The sequence below is a fragment of the Triticum dicoccoides genome, chromosome 2B, assembly GCF_002162155.2.
Source record: "Triticum dicoccoides isolate Atlit2015 ecotype Zavitan chromosome 2B, WEW_v2.0, whole genome shotgun sequence".
NCBI lineage: Eukaryota > Viridiplantae > Streptophyta > Magnoliopsida > Poales > Poaceae > Triticum > Triticum dicoccoides.
The window spans coordinates 519,088,064-519,102,694 of NC_041383.1; positions in this window are offsets into that span (position 1 = coordinate 519,088,064).

Sequence of the window (14,631 nt, forward strand, 5' to 3'; positions counted from 1 at the left end):
TAAGTGTTCCGGAGCAGTAGCAAGCTACCATGGCTCGGTGGAAACACTAGGAGACATTTCCCGGTAAGAGAGGCTACTAAGGATAAACAACTAGATAGTCAGATCCCACACATACCAAGCATTTCAACAACATACACACAATATGCTCGATATGTGCAGATACAACATGGCATCACAACATGACTCTACAACTCAAGTAATTACTCAATAGGCTCCGAGGAGCGAGATATTACAAACATGGGTCTCATGACCCAACAATTAGAGCATACAAATCAAAGCACAAGCGGAAGCTATCATGTCTGGGTACAGACATCTATAACTGAAAATGGCTGAGAAGCCTGACTATCTACCAGATCTATAACTGAAAAAGGCTGAGGTAACAAGCTAAACGTCGAAGTCCACGCGAAACTACTAGTGAGACCGAAGTCTCTCTGCAAAAACATAAAATAGGCAAACGTGAGTACAAATGTACCCAGCAAGACTTACATCAGAACTAACTACATATGCATCATTATCAACAAAGGGGTGGTGGGGTTTAACTGCAGCAAGCCAGCTTTGACTCGGTGGCTATCCTAAACTACGACTGCAAGTAACTCTTTTGAGGTGGCGCACACGAGTCCACATATTCACCATATCAATACACCACCATGGATCCGCTCCCGTCTCCCTACGAGAACGCCATCCATAGCACTCACGCTTATCTTGCGTGTTTTAGAGTATCCACTTTCACTTGTCTATGAACTGTACAAGGGGTCCAAGTTTCCATATCCGAGGAATCCGGCTATTCGAATAGATAATGTTAACCCTGCAGGGGTGTACTTCTTCACACACGCTTTCGCCACTTATCGCCCTGTACACGTCATGTACCTCGGCAACCTTCAAGCGGAAGCCGGGCGAGGGAGTCGGCCACGACCTGGACAGAGATCATGTTGATTAATAAGTCGAGAGGGGCACTTAAGCATTCCAATGTGTGGTAGTAGCTGGTCATGGATCACAAACACAGAACTCAGTTCCTGAGGACGGCTGCAATGAGACAACCCACCATGTACTCCTACATGGCCTCTCACCGCTACCTTTACCAAATCGTGTTCACACACTTAGCTCACACACATTGGGACATGTTCACACGCCTCTGATTCATCCCCGATGAATCAGACCTGACACAACTCTAAGAAGTAGCAGGCATGACAACAAGCATGAATGAGTAGGCACAACAGGGCTCAAACAACTCCTACTCATGCTAGTGGGTTTCATCTATTTACTGTGGCAATGACAGGTCATGCAAAGGATAAAGGGTTCAGCTACCGCAGCAAGTATCAAATATGTCGTTGTTGTCCTAATGCAGTAAAAGAGAGCAGGAGCGAGAGAGTGGGATTTTATCGGAATGAACAAGGGGGTTTTGCTTGCCTTGCACTTCTGAAGATAATATAGCTCTTCATCGGTGTCATCGATCACATCGTCGGTACACGTCTATCGAGAGGGGACAATTACCGGCAATACAGAAAAAACACGATCAATGCAATGCACAATATGATGCATGCTATGACATGGCAATATGAATGTGTTTTGGGCTAATGCGCCTAAAACCAGATTAAATGAAGTTGGTTTGAATCCAAGATTCAAATTCAAACTCCATATGTGGTTATTTAAATGTCATTCACTTCATTTGCCCTAAACAGTAGTGATAAGTTGTTCTAACATGCATGAAAATGGTACAGATGGATTCCTTGAATTTTTCTGATAATTTTTCATATATAAATTATTTAATTTGGAGTTACGGTTGAATTTCTATGATTTATTGAAGTTTAGCTATTTTCTGGAATTTCCTGATTATTTTTAAATCCAGAAAATACTTATTGCGTCAGCATGATGTTAGCATGACGTCAGCAGGTCAACAGGGGCTGGTCCGGGTCAAACCTGACCAGTGGGGCCCACTGGTCAGTGACTGGGGCTGGTTAGTGCCGTTGACGTGTGGGGCCGGTCAAAGGCCACGTCAGCACAGTCAACTCTGACTGGTGGGTCCCGTGTGTTTATTAACTAATCTAAACAGAAATAAAACAGAGATTATTTCGAGCGTGGGGCCCAGGTGTCAGTGACATAGGGCTTAGTTAGTGGGGTGATTAACCCCTAACAGCTGCTATCACCGGCGGCTAATCGCCGGCGTAACCAGGACGCGGCGGCGTTGCCCGTCCGGCCAACTCCGGCGACGGGAGCTCGCGCGGCTGGGCGCGTTGGAACCGGAGCAAGGAGGCGCGTCGATTGGTGGCCTCAGGCGATGCTAGGGTGGCCGGGAACGTCGACGGCGTCGAGTTCCGCGGCGGCGTAGTTGGGGCTTGCACGGGTGCGAGGAGCAGGGTGCACGATTGGGTGACCTGAGGCGCGCTACGGGTTCCTGGAGGAGCCCGGAGCATGACTCCATGCTTGGGTTGGTCGGGCGGGACGGCTAGCGACGGCGAGCTTCGCGGCGGCGGCAGCGGGTTCTCGGCCATGGCGGCCTGCGGTTAGAGGGCGGAAACAGAGGGGGTGAGCACGGGGAAAAGTGTAGGAGCTCACAAGGATTTGGTAGAGAAGGTCAGCGGCCTCGGGGACGGACGGAAACCGACGAATCGACGGAGACGATCTCCGGGCGCCAGCGGTGAAGACGAGGACGTTGGCGACGAAGCAAAGCCCTCCGGCTCGTTTCCTCCGGCTTGGGGATGTGGTGTTCGATTGCGGAGCTGCTGGGCACGGTCACGGGACGAGGGGTGGCCGGTGGTAATGGCTACGGCGAGCGGCGCTCTCAGGTGCGTTCGGTGACGAGAGGGAGGTAGAGCAGAGGAGGAGGAGGGGGTCCAGAGAGAGAGAGAGGCGGTCGAGGGGGTCGAGGGCGTCTCCGTGGCGTCGCGAGGAAGTCGGGGAGGCTGCCACGGCGAAGCAGGAGGTGGCCGAGGCCTCTCGGGCGCGCGCCACGCCTCGCCTCTGTTCGTCCTCCTGGCAGAGGAGGAAGATGACAAGGGGGAGGAGGTGGGCTGGGCCGGCCAGATGGAGCTGGGCCAGGTAAGTGGCGCCAGGTAAGTTCTGGTCTTTTATTTTCCTGTTCTGTTTATTTTTATTCAATTTATTTTGCCACTGTTTTGAATTTAAAATAATTCAAACAATGCCAAAAACTCCTCTGAATATTTTATATTGCTAGATGGACTTTTCCAAAAGCTTATAAAATATATCAGGGATATTTGAAATTATATTCTAATTATATGAATATAACTCAAATTCAAATAGCTAATGAATTAAATCCAAAGTCCCAAAAATAATTCCTTAAAAATGTTCAATATTTTGGTTGGGACCAGAACCCTTACCAAAAATTATCAAACATTTAAGAAGAGCATTTTGGAGCAATGAATGAGATTTCTAGGGTTTTTGCCCCTCTTTTATTTAAGTTTTTGAGGCTTCCAAAATTCCCTCAGTTCAAATTTTCAGAATTTAAACATGATGCACACATGAGCTAGCCTAGAGCACTACCAGCAGCTAGGGATGTGACAACTCACCCCCACTAAACAAGAATCTCGTCTCGAGATTCAAGCGTAGGGTAGGATGAAGGGGAAACGCAAACTAGTACAATCTTCACGATCCAGGTTGCACTTCAAATGAACGTTGATTTGAACACCATCTTTGTCTTGTCGTCTTGCTCTGAGAACTTCAGCTAATCATGACAAGAAGAGGAAAGGAAAACTCTAGAAGGATCGGTCTTCTCGAAGGTCGAACAACTCAGGATTAACTCACGGAATGAGACTTAGAACCATCTCTCGGGTTGAGACACGAGATACACATCAAGAGGGGTGGAAAGAAACGGATGACGAAGGTTCACTAGGTGGACAATAATTCCACACTTAAGAAGGTGGTAAACGATTGTCAACGTAGCAAGGAGTTAAGTTGACATGACACCATAATGATGCACCTTAGGGAAGGTGACTCGAAGATATATCCCCTTAAGTGGCAAAAAGAATTACCTTTGATATAGAGATCATTGAGACTCTCTATATCAGCCTAAGGCAAATCACAGCAATCAATTGGCGGGGGTCGGTAGAATGGCATACTCGGACTTGGATGATGTGGATTACCTTGTTGAAGACAACGTAATGGATGAATTTGCTTACCACAGGAAATGGAAGAGACCCATGGTAGAATGGCACATTGGTGGTGCAAGCTGGGAACAAAATGCAAATGCTGGGAATGATTCTGGTAACTGGGGAAGAACCCAACAATAGAGGGTGAATTCACTGTTTGAAAAGGTCATAGCATTGCCGAGGAAACTGAGAGCAAACCCAGTTAGTGCCGATGATAACACCTAGCGCTTGTGCGTGCTCTCAAGAACTTGAGCATTTCCATATTCATCAAGGTTTTACCAACATCCGTGTCAAGGATCCTGGCAACACAACATACCACCATGATGAACAACGATGGACGATGCAGATGCATAGGAAGATAACATCAACTCAGATTTCATCCTAGCGAGGACAAGGAAACAAAATCTGGATGATCGACCGAGAGACATTTAGCACTCCGCTTCTAATGTTCTCCTTGATGTGCTAGTGTAATCCAATCATTGAAATGGTTTGGTAACTAGACAACAAGTAAAAGGTCGGACTTCGGGAGCAATAGAATCCATAAGGAACAGTTACGGAGGTAATTCCTACAAAATCCTTATGGGGAGGTGGCCAACTTCCTCAAACAAGATAATACAATAATAGGTCTTCCGGCTGGGTGTGTTGGCCACGACATCCACTTTACCGGTTATCGAGGGACCAATATTATAGTTCTTGGGAAATATTCCAACCATCATATCTGCCTGAGACTCAGATCTGGTTGGTGTCAGGATATTCCAGACTCATCGAGTCTAGGAAGAAAAATGAAAGTTTGCAACACAAATCAACGAGATGACGTTGCGAGATTCTCAGGAAATGAACTACGATAGCAAGCTCCAAAACATGAGCTGGTTCTGCTACAAACATGTGAACACGTTGTTCCAGACAAGCATGCCCACATGGTAGTCTTACAATAAAACACTACCGAGTTCTGGTTGGGAGCCATCATCGAGGATATCGAAGTCTTTACGCAAGTCCATGGATTAGATCCCAAGCATAGACTTCTTTTCCTTGAACAAGTCAATCAGTGGCTTGGTGTGCTAGGATATACATATGGAATGAAGATGATCAGTCTAACAGACCACAGAATTCTTCGCACGTGCATGACCGACTTGGGATGATTCCAAAGGAGCAAAAACAAACTTTCTCGAATTCACGACGGCAACTTACATCAAAATGCACGTGAATCAAAGGAAGTCACTCCTTTCATCAAACAAGTACTTCATGAGCTAGCATGAAGAAAATGCTTTCAAAAGTTTCCAACACTAACTTAATGTTCAACAACATCATGGAGGAGATAAGAATGTTGTCAATGGGCTCAACAACAACTCATCGGAATTTCCATATCACTGGACTTCCACCATCGTGTGAACACGGTGATAGCACTGGTCAGAACCAAAAGATATAATGGTGTATGCTCGAGGGATCAACCACGAGTAAGACAACATTACGAACATCATTGGTTCTGACTTGATTTGACGATAGCCCACACTCAAATCAAAGGATTGATAAGACAGTAGGTGCAGCAACTGATCACAGGGACCAATCGATGAAGATATCATCTTTCTTCAACACACACTACACAAGAATATCCCTTTGGAACGAACTAAGTCAGGCAAGCTTTTATCTTCCAACCCTCCAAGTTGTCGTTTAGCTTAACCAACTAGCTCAGGGATATCTAACACCGATTCTTGGAGAGAAGGTGGTTCACAAGAAACCAACTTGATCACGAGCTCAACATAGCGGTCAGGTGACAACCTGGTAATACTTCCGAGAAGATCTTCGGAAATCACGAACCACCGATATGTTACTAAGCTCGAGAACAATCTTGCTTTTCAGGGCAAGATGATATGATCAAATGAGCGAGGACTTGACAAAATCCTACTCATCAATCAAAGAGTGCACCAGGAAATAAGGACTAGGTAGCACGATCAATCTTAGAATGGTGATTCAATAACCAACATACTAAGAATAAGATTATTGTCCATTAACTACCAAGCAATGGGGTTGCTAGGAGTATTGAGTTCACACATCATGATTCACTTGTCGGCACTCCGGCTGCAACAACGCGGAACCGAGGAACGAAAAAGGATGGCGAGAAATATCACTATGTCAAGAATTCACAAAAGGTGGTGCAATTCTCATGAAATTCCTGTCATAAAGAAGGTAATACTTCAGGGTAGAGCAGACCAGAAGCTGGATTGTAACTTGATCTGCGGAACACAACTACTTTGACCCAATCCTAAATATGGATGAGGTACTGGAGTTTGTTTCTCCAAGTCATTCAGGACAGAATGGCTTGACGGACAACAAGAGTAATAAGCATTGACAACACGAATGCACAATTACTCCTGACTATCAATTGATAGACGAGGGCCAGAAAACAACGAAAGAGGGACAACTCAAAGGAACATATGATTTTCTGAGTTGTGAATGCATAGATTAGCATGTCGAACGAGTTCAACATATTTCTTCCGGACAATCCATGCGGAAAGGTAGAACTGGCAGAGTCACAATTATGAATGGAGAACCCATTGAGAGCACTCCTGTTGTGATCTTTTGATCCAACAAACTTTTGCCGTAAGTGGTTCATGGTATTTGGAAGAAGGATATACCACGGACCTTGAGGACTATCGCAAAGGTTACTAATATCCTAAAGGCGCTAGCAATTACTATCAACATGAAGTAAGTAGAGTGAATCTCGGGTTCAAGAACCCAGGAATAGGATACCTACTACTAAGTAGCATCACGGGATGCTTTCGAGAATGATGGCCAGAATCATCACACTGGGAACACAAATCATGGCTAAATTACTAGATGATCCCCTAAGACACCTAGGGTCATAATACTAGCTCCAACATATATGTCAAGGCAATAAAGTACCTCAACTCACCGATTAGTGTGGTTAATCTGGCCCAAAGGAACATCGAAACGGGAGGAAGGAATTTGCAAATTGCATCAGATTGTATAGAAACCTGGGATGACTCGGACAGCATAACGGCTGTAAATGCTCAGAAAGATTTGAGACATTCACAAAAATGGTGACATAACCACTTAGAAGCACAATATCAAGGTTTCGAGATCAACAGTTAACGTACGGAAGTAGTAGAAACTGAACTCAAGCTTAAACCCAACAATCTATAAGTCTACGGATTAGTAACACGTGATCCTGATGGGAAGAAGAGATAGCCTAGTTCTTAATCCCCATAGAAGAGAAGATGATGACTCAGATCAGAAGGCCATGAGGTATAAGGAGTAAAAAGAGCCTTACGTTCCATCCCACAATCAATTCCCTTATATAACTAAAGAATTTCTAGACTCAACTTCGACCAGTTTGGCTTGATAATCCTACAGGCAGTCAAGCTCTGATACCAACGCTGTCAGGACCCCGACTCAATGCCACATCGATCTAGCATGCAACACCCCATATCACTTTGCGGCCTCACACACGGTATTCCCACGGGTGTCGCCTTACCTTTGCCCGGGACCGTTTGCGTCTTTTGGCACACGTATATGATAGTTTCGCTAGCATCCATATGGTAAGGAGCCCGGGCTGACATGGCTAGTCGTAAACCCAAAGTGGCACAAACTTACAGGGACAGGCATCCATGACCCAGCATCGAACGTGTCGGTCATCAGCGAGTGAATCCAGGCTGTAGCACTGGGCTAGCAGGACTCCGGTATTCATCGCGTGACATTTCCCCGAAGGGACAGACACAGGAACGAAGAAGGACACATGCCGGCCAGCCTAAGTGTTCCGGAGCAGTAGCAAGCTACCATGGCTCGGTGGAAACACTAGGAGACATTTCCCGGTAAGAGAGGCTACTAAGGATAAACAACTAGATAGTCAGATCCCACACATACCAAGCATTTCAACAACATACACACAATATGCTCGATATGTGCAGATACAACATGGCATCACAACATGACTCTACAACTCAAGTAATTACTCAATAGGCTCCGAGGAGCGAGATATTACAAACATGGGTCTCATGACCCAACAATTAGAGCATACAAATCAAAGCACAAGCGGAAGCTATCATGTCTGGGTACAGACATCTATAACTGAAAAAGGCTGAGAAGCCTGACTATCTACCAGATCCTGCCGGGGCACAAGATCGTAGCTGAGGTAACAAGCTAAATGTCGAAGTCCACGCGAAACTACTAGTGAGACCGAAGTCTCTCTGCAGAAACATAAAATAGGCAAACATGAGTACAAATGTACCCAGCAAGACTTACATCAGAACTAACTACATATGCATCATTATCAACAAAGGGGTGGTGGGGTTTAACTGCAGCAAGCCAGCTTTGACTCGGTGGCTATCCTAAACTACGACTGCAAGTAACTCTTTTGAGGTGGCGCACACGAGTCCACATATTCACCATATCAATACACCACCATGGATCCGCTCCCGTCTCCCTACGAGAACGCCATCCATAGCACTCACGCTTATCTTGCGTGTTTTAGAGTGTCCACTTTCACTTGTCTATGAACTATACAAGGGGTCCAAGTTTCCATATCCGAGGAATCCGGCTATTCGAATAGATAATGTTAACCCTGCAGGGGTGTACTTCTTCACACACGCTTTCGCCACTTATCGCCCTGTACACGTCATGTACCTCGGCAACCTTCAAGCGGAAGCCGGGCGAGGGAGTCGGCCACGACCTGACTAACCGAACAAGTCTCTAGTCCAGGTTTATCGCCTATTCGGGTTCCATCCGCAAGGAGATCCGGCCGGGGTGTCGCTTACGGCCCCAAACGATGTGTGCAGGGTTCCCAAGCCCACCAACCGGGTGCCACTTGGTACACCGGGCCACTGTGCCTAGTCTGTCCCAAGCCCACCTGTACCGGGTGCCACTTGGTAGACTACTAACACTACCTACAAACACCAGAAACTAGTTGCAACTCCTGGACAGAGATCATGTTGATTAATAAGTCGAGAGGGGCACTTAAGCATTCCAATGTGTGGTAGTAGCTGGTCATGGATCACAAACACAGAACTCAGTTCCTGAGGACGGCTGCAATGAGACAACCCACCATGTACTCCTACATGGCCTCTCACCGCTACCTTTACCAAATCGTGTTCACACACTTAGCTCACACACATTGGGACATGTTCACACGCCTCTGATTCATCCCCGATGAATCAGACCTGACACAACTCTAAGCAGTAGCAGGCATGACAACAAGCATGAATGAGTAGGCACAACAGGGCTCAAACAACTCCTACTCATGCTAGTGGGTTTCATCTATTTACTGTGGCAATGACAGGTCATGCAAAGGATAAAGGGTTCAGCTACCGCAGCAAGTATCAAATATGTCGTTGTTGTCCTAATGCAGTAAAAGAGAGCAGGAGCGAGAGAGTGGGATTTTATCGGAATGAACAAGGGGGTTTTGCTTGCCTGGCACTTCTGAAGATAATATAGCTCTTCATCGGTGTCATCGATCACATCGTCGGTACACGTCTATCGAGAGGGGACAATTACCGGCAATACAGAAAAAACACGATCAATGCAATGCACAATATGATGCATGCTATGACATGGCAATATGAATGTGTTTTGGGCTAATGCGCCTAAAACCAGATTAAATGAAGTTGGTTTGAATCCAAGATTCAAATTCAAACTCCATATGTGGTTATTTAAATGTCATTCACTTCATTTGCCCTAAACAGTAGTGATGAGTTGTTCTAACATGCATGAAAATGGTACAGATGGATTCCTTGAATTTTTCTGATAATTTTTCATATATAAATTATTTAATTTGGAGTTACGGTTGAATTTCTATGATTTATTGAAGTGTAGCTATTTTCTGGAATTCCCTGATTATTTTTAAATCCAGAAAATACTTATTGCGTCAGCATGACGTTAGCATGACGTCAGCAGGTCAACAGGGGCTGGTCCGGGTCAAACCTGACCAGTGGGGCCCACTGGTCAGTGACTGGGGCTGGTTAGTGCCGCTGACGTGTGGGGCCGGTCAAAGGCCACGTCAGCACAGTCAACTCTGACTGGTGGGTCCCGTGTGTTTATTAACTAATCTAAACAGAAATAAAACAGAGATTATTTCGAGCGTGGGGCCCAGGTGTCAGTGACATAGGGCTTAGTTAGTGGGGTGATTAACTCCTAACAGCTGCTATCACCGGCGGCTAATCGCCGGCGTAACCAGGACGCGGCGGCGTTGCCCGTCCGACCAACTCCGGCGACGGGAGCTCGCGCGGCTGGGCGCGTTGGAACCGGAGCAAGGAGGCGCGTCGATTGGTGGCCTCAGGCGATGCTAGGGTGGCCAGGAACGTCGACGGCGTCGAGTTCCGCGGCGGCGCAGTTGGGGCTTGCACGGGTGCGAGGAGCACGGTGCACGATTGGGCGACCTGAGGCGCGCTACGGGTTCCTGGAGGAGCCCGGAGCATGACTCCATGCTTGGGTTGGTCGGGCGGGACGGCTAGCGACGGCGAGCTTCGCGGCTGCGGCAGCGGGTGCTCGGCCATGGCGACCTGCGGTTAGAGGGCGGAAACAGAGGGGGTGAGCACGGGGAAAAGTGTAGGAGCTCACAAGGATTCGGTAGAGAAGGTCAGCGGCCTCGGGGACGGACGGAAACCGACGAATCGACGGAGACGATCTCCGGGCGCCAGCGGTGAAGACGAGGACGTTGGCGACGAAGCAAAGCCCTCCGGCTCGTTTCCTCCGGCTTGGGGATGTGGTGCTCGATTGCGGAGCTGCTGGGCACGGTCACGGGACGAGGGGTGGCCGGTGGTCATGGCTACGGCGAGCGGCGCTCTCAGGTGCGTTCGGTGACGAGAGGGAGGTAGAGCAGAGGAGGAGGAGGGGGTCCAGAGAGAGAGAGAGGCGGTCGAGGGGGTCGAGGGCGTCTCCGTGGCGTCGCGAGGAAGTCGGGGAGGCTGCCACGACGAAGCAGGAGGTGGCCGAGGCCTCTCGGGCGCGTGCCACGCCTCGCCTCTGTTCGTCCTCCTGGCAGAGGAGGAAGATGACAAGGGGGAGGAGGTGGGCTGGGCCGGCCAGATGGAGCTGGGCCAGGTAAGTGGCGCCAGGTAAGTTCTGGTCTTTTATTTTTCTGTTCTGTTTATTTTTATTTAATTTATTTTGCCACTGTTTTGAATTTAAAATAATTCAAACAATGCCAAAAACTCCTCTGAATATTTTATATTGCTAGATGGACTTTTCCAAAAGCTTATAAAATATATCAGGGATATTTGAAATTATATTCTAATTATATGAATATAACTCAAATTCAAATAGCTAATGAATTAAATCCAAAGTCCCAAAAATAATTCCTTAAAAATGTTCAATATTTTGGTTGGGACCAGAACCCTTACCAAAAATTATCAAACATTTAAGAAGAGCATTTTGGAGCAATGAATGAGATTTCTAGGGTTTTTGCCCCTCTTTTATTTAAGTTTTTGAGGCTTCCAAAATTCCCTCAGTTCAAATTTTCAGAATTTAAACATGATGCACACATGAGCTAGCCTAGAGCACTACCAGCAGCTAGGGATGTGACAATATTTTAGAGTTGTTAAACAGGAAAATAAAGTGCACCATGTTAAACTAGGCATTTTTCCACCCCATTTACATATAAAGTTTATTTAAAATGGAGCTACGGTTATTTAGTTATGAATTAAAGCATTTTAGCATGGCATTATGCAAAATAAACACAAACAGCATGTTAATGATTTTTAACATAGATGAAAGTGGCATATTATTAATCTACACAATTTTCTGATCATGTTACATATATAAATTATTTTAATCCGATGTACAGTTGAGGAGTTATTAAATGCATGATGCTTAGGGGGTTTTCTGCAAAACTGTAATTCACCGGATAATGATTAAATCGCTGGACAGGAAAAAAATAGCAACGGGCTGAAACTGCTGGCCCAACAGTGCACAGGGGGGCGCTGGATCTGAAGCTCACCATGGGCTTCGGCCCAGCTGGAGGAGAGGCCGAGCGAGGCCGGTCCCTGGGCCAGGCCCAGTCGGTGTTGGCGGCTGAGGGGGTGCAGGCAGGCCGCGGAGGAGGCTGGGCCTTCCTGGCGCTGGCTGGGCCGGGGCGCTGGGGAGGCCCACGCGGGGACATGGAGGCGGACGGGGCTGGAGATCGCCGTCCTCCTCTACTCGCTACAGAGGCAGGAACGGGCGCGGCGGCGGCTACCGGCGATGTGGAACGACGACGCGGCGGGGAAGAGCTCCGGCGAGGTCGGGGATGGATGGATCCGGCCTCGGGGCGCCAGATCTGGCCGGAGCTGGACGAAGCAGGGCAGGATGGGGCCGGCGGTGAGCTCCAAGGCGGCGGCGCGACATGCGAGAGAGAGAGAGAGGGAGTGAGGCAGCGAGAGGGAGAGAAGGAGGAGAAGGGGCGGGAGACGACGGAGGCGGCGACCTGGGACGGCGGAGACGACGGCTCCGGCGAGGGAGGCTGGAGGCGGGGACGAGGAAGGAGCATGGCGGCTCGGGCGAGCGCTCTCGATCCCCTGATCGAGCGGGAGGAGCGGGGCGGCTCGAGCGCCCTGCGGCTGCGGGATCCGGGCCTGGCGCGGCCCGACGCGGGCTCTAGATGGGCTTCACAGGGCCCGCGACGGTGGAGAGGCGAGGGGAGGACACATGGCGCGCTGGGGTTGGCCGCGGGGTGCCGGGAGGCGACGTGTCGCGCCCGGATTGGTCCGGGACGCGGCGGCGGCGGCGACAAGTGGCGGAGGTGGAGTGGGGCGGCGCTGAATCCAAGGAGGAGGGAGGTTGGCTGCAGTGGGGAGGCAGCTAGGGGAAGGTGAGGGGCTTGGGATGCCCAATTTAGGAAGCAGGGGTTGATTATATAGGGTAGGTGGCTAGGGTTAGGGGATTAGGAGGGGTTTCGGGACCCTCGGATCGCGATCCGATGGTTCCGGCCGGAGGGGAAGGTTAGGTGGGCTTAGAAGGGGTTAGTGGGCTGTGTAGATGAGGCCTTGGGCTGAGAGAAGAGAAGAGGAAAGCAGCCCGGCAGGGTTTTCGGAGACCGAAAACGTCCGACGATAGACCGGCTATATTGCGGTTGTAGGTTTAATGGTTGGGCTGTCAAATGGACTCCGAATGCGATGAAACTTGGCAGGCGGCCTGTCTACACTATAATAAGACCGCACGACAAGTTGCAACCCATTCCGAGAACATTTTTATGCCACTTATAAAATAATATTTCGGAGGTGCCGCGGGCGCGTGCGAGTGTGTCTGGGCTCGGAACAGACAACAGAGAGAACCAGCGGAACCCCAACGGATGCAAGTTTTATGAAAACATATGGATGCGATGCACATGATGCTATGAGATGAGATGCATAACAAGAACAAAATGCAAAACAAACGACAAAACCCAACCACGAAGGAAATATCATATAGCATCTCCGGAAAAGGCAAGAGTCGGAGTTACGAATATGGAAAATTGTATCCGTGGCGTTACAAACAGGACCAGTCTCTCGCCACATCATGTTGGACAACTTTGTGCTTTCTCTACTGAGGTGCTCGTCCGGCAGAACCAGGGCACAATCGCAGTAGTTCTCCCTGCGGTACCTTAGCCGAATTAACGGAATGTAAGGCACCAAAGCGAGGGAGCCGGGCTATCCCAACCGTAACCCGAGACATGATTCGGAGCTGATGCATATAATGCTATAAGTTCGGGGTGCCGCATTGTTGAAAGTGTTCAGACTTGATGTCACACCCTAGCTAGTCATGCATCAGAGTGTGTGCATCATGTTTAAAATTCCATTTAATTTGAATTGGGGATTTGTGAAACCCTCAGAATCATTCCTGAAAATGACCCAAATAAAAATTTCTCCAAAAGGGTCCAAGAAAATGCTCATGTTGCTCTCTGAAAATATTGGGCAGAGATAAAAATCAAACCAATATTTTTAAGAGCTCATAGGTATTTATTTTGGGCATTTGGAATTAATGCATAAATATTTGCATTGGAAATATATTAGTTATATATATTAATATATGTCCAAAAATTATGCCACCTGTTGGGGAGCTCTGGAATAATATATCTAGCTCCTGCAAAAATTGGCATAAGGTTATAAAATGATTTAATATTTTATTTAAATCAAAACAAATGTCAGAAATTAGAAAACAGATATAAATAAAAGGGAGAACCTTACCTGGGCTCCTCCCTGTGCAGCCCAGCCAGCTGGCCGGCCCAGCCGGCCCAGCCCGCCTCCCTCCTCTATCGTCTTCGTCCTCGACAGAGGGAGGGGAGTGTGGCCGGCGCGCGCGCGCGCCACCGCGCCACGCCACATGCTCGCCTGCCTGCCTGCCCTCCCCTCCTCGTCTGGATGGCTTGGAACGACGCCACGCCCTCCCCCGTTCTCTCTCACTCTCCCTCGGTTCTTCCCTCCTCCCCCTCGCTCTCTCTCTCTCGGCCGAACACCACCATCGCCGCCGTTCGCCATAGCAGCCGTCACCGGCCACCCCTCGCCCCTCCGCTGAGCTCAGGAGCTCCGCCGCGACCCCCTCTTCCTCCCCACCAAGCCAAGCC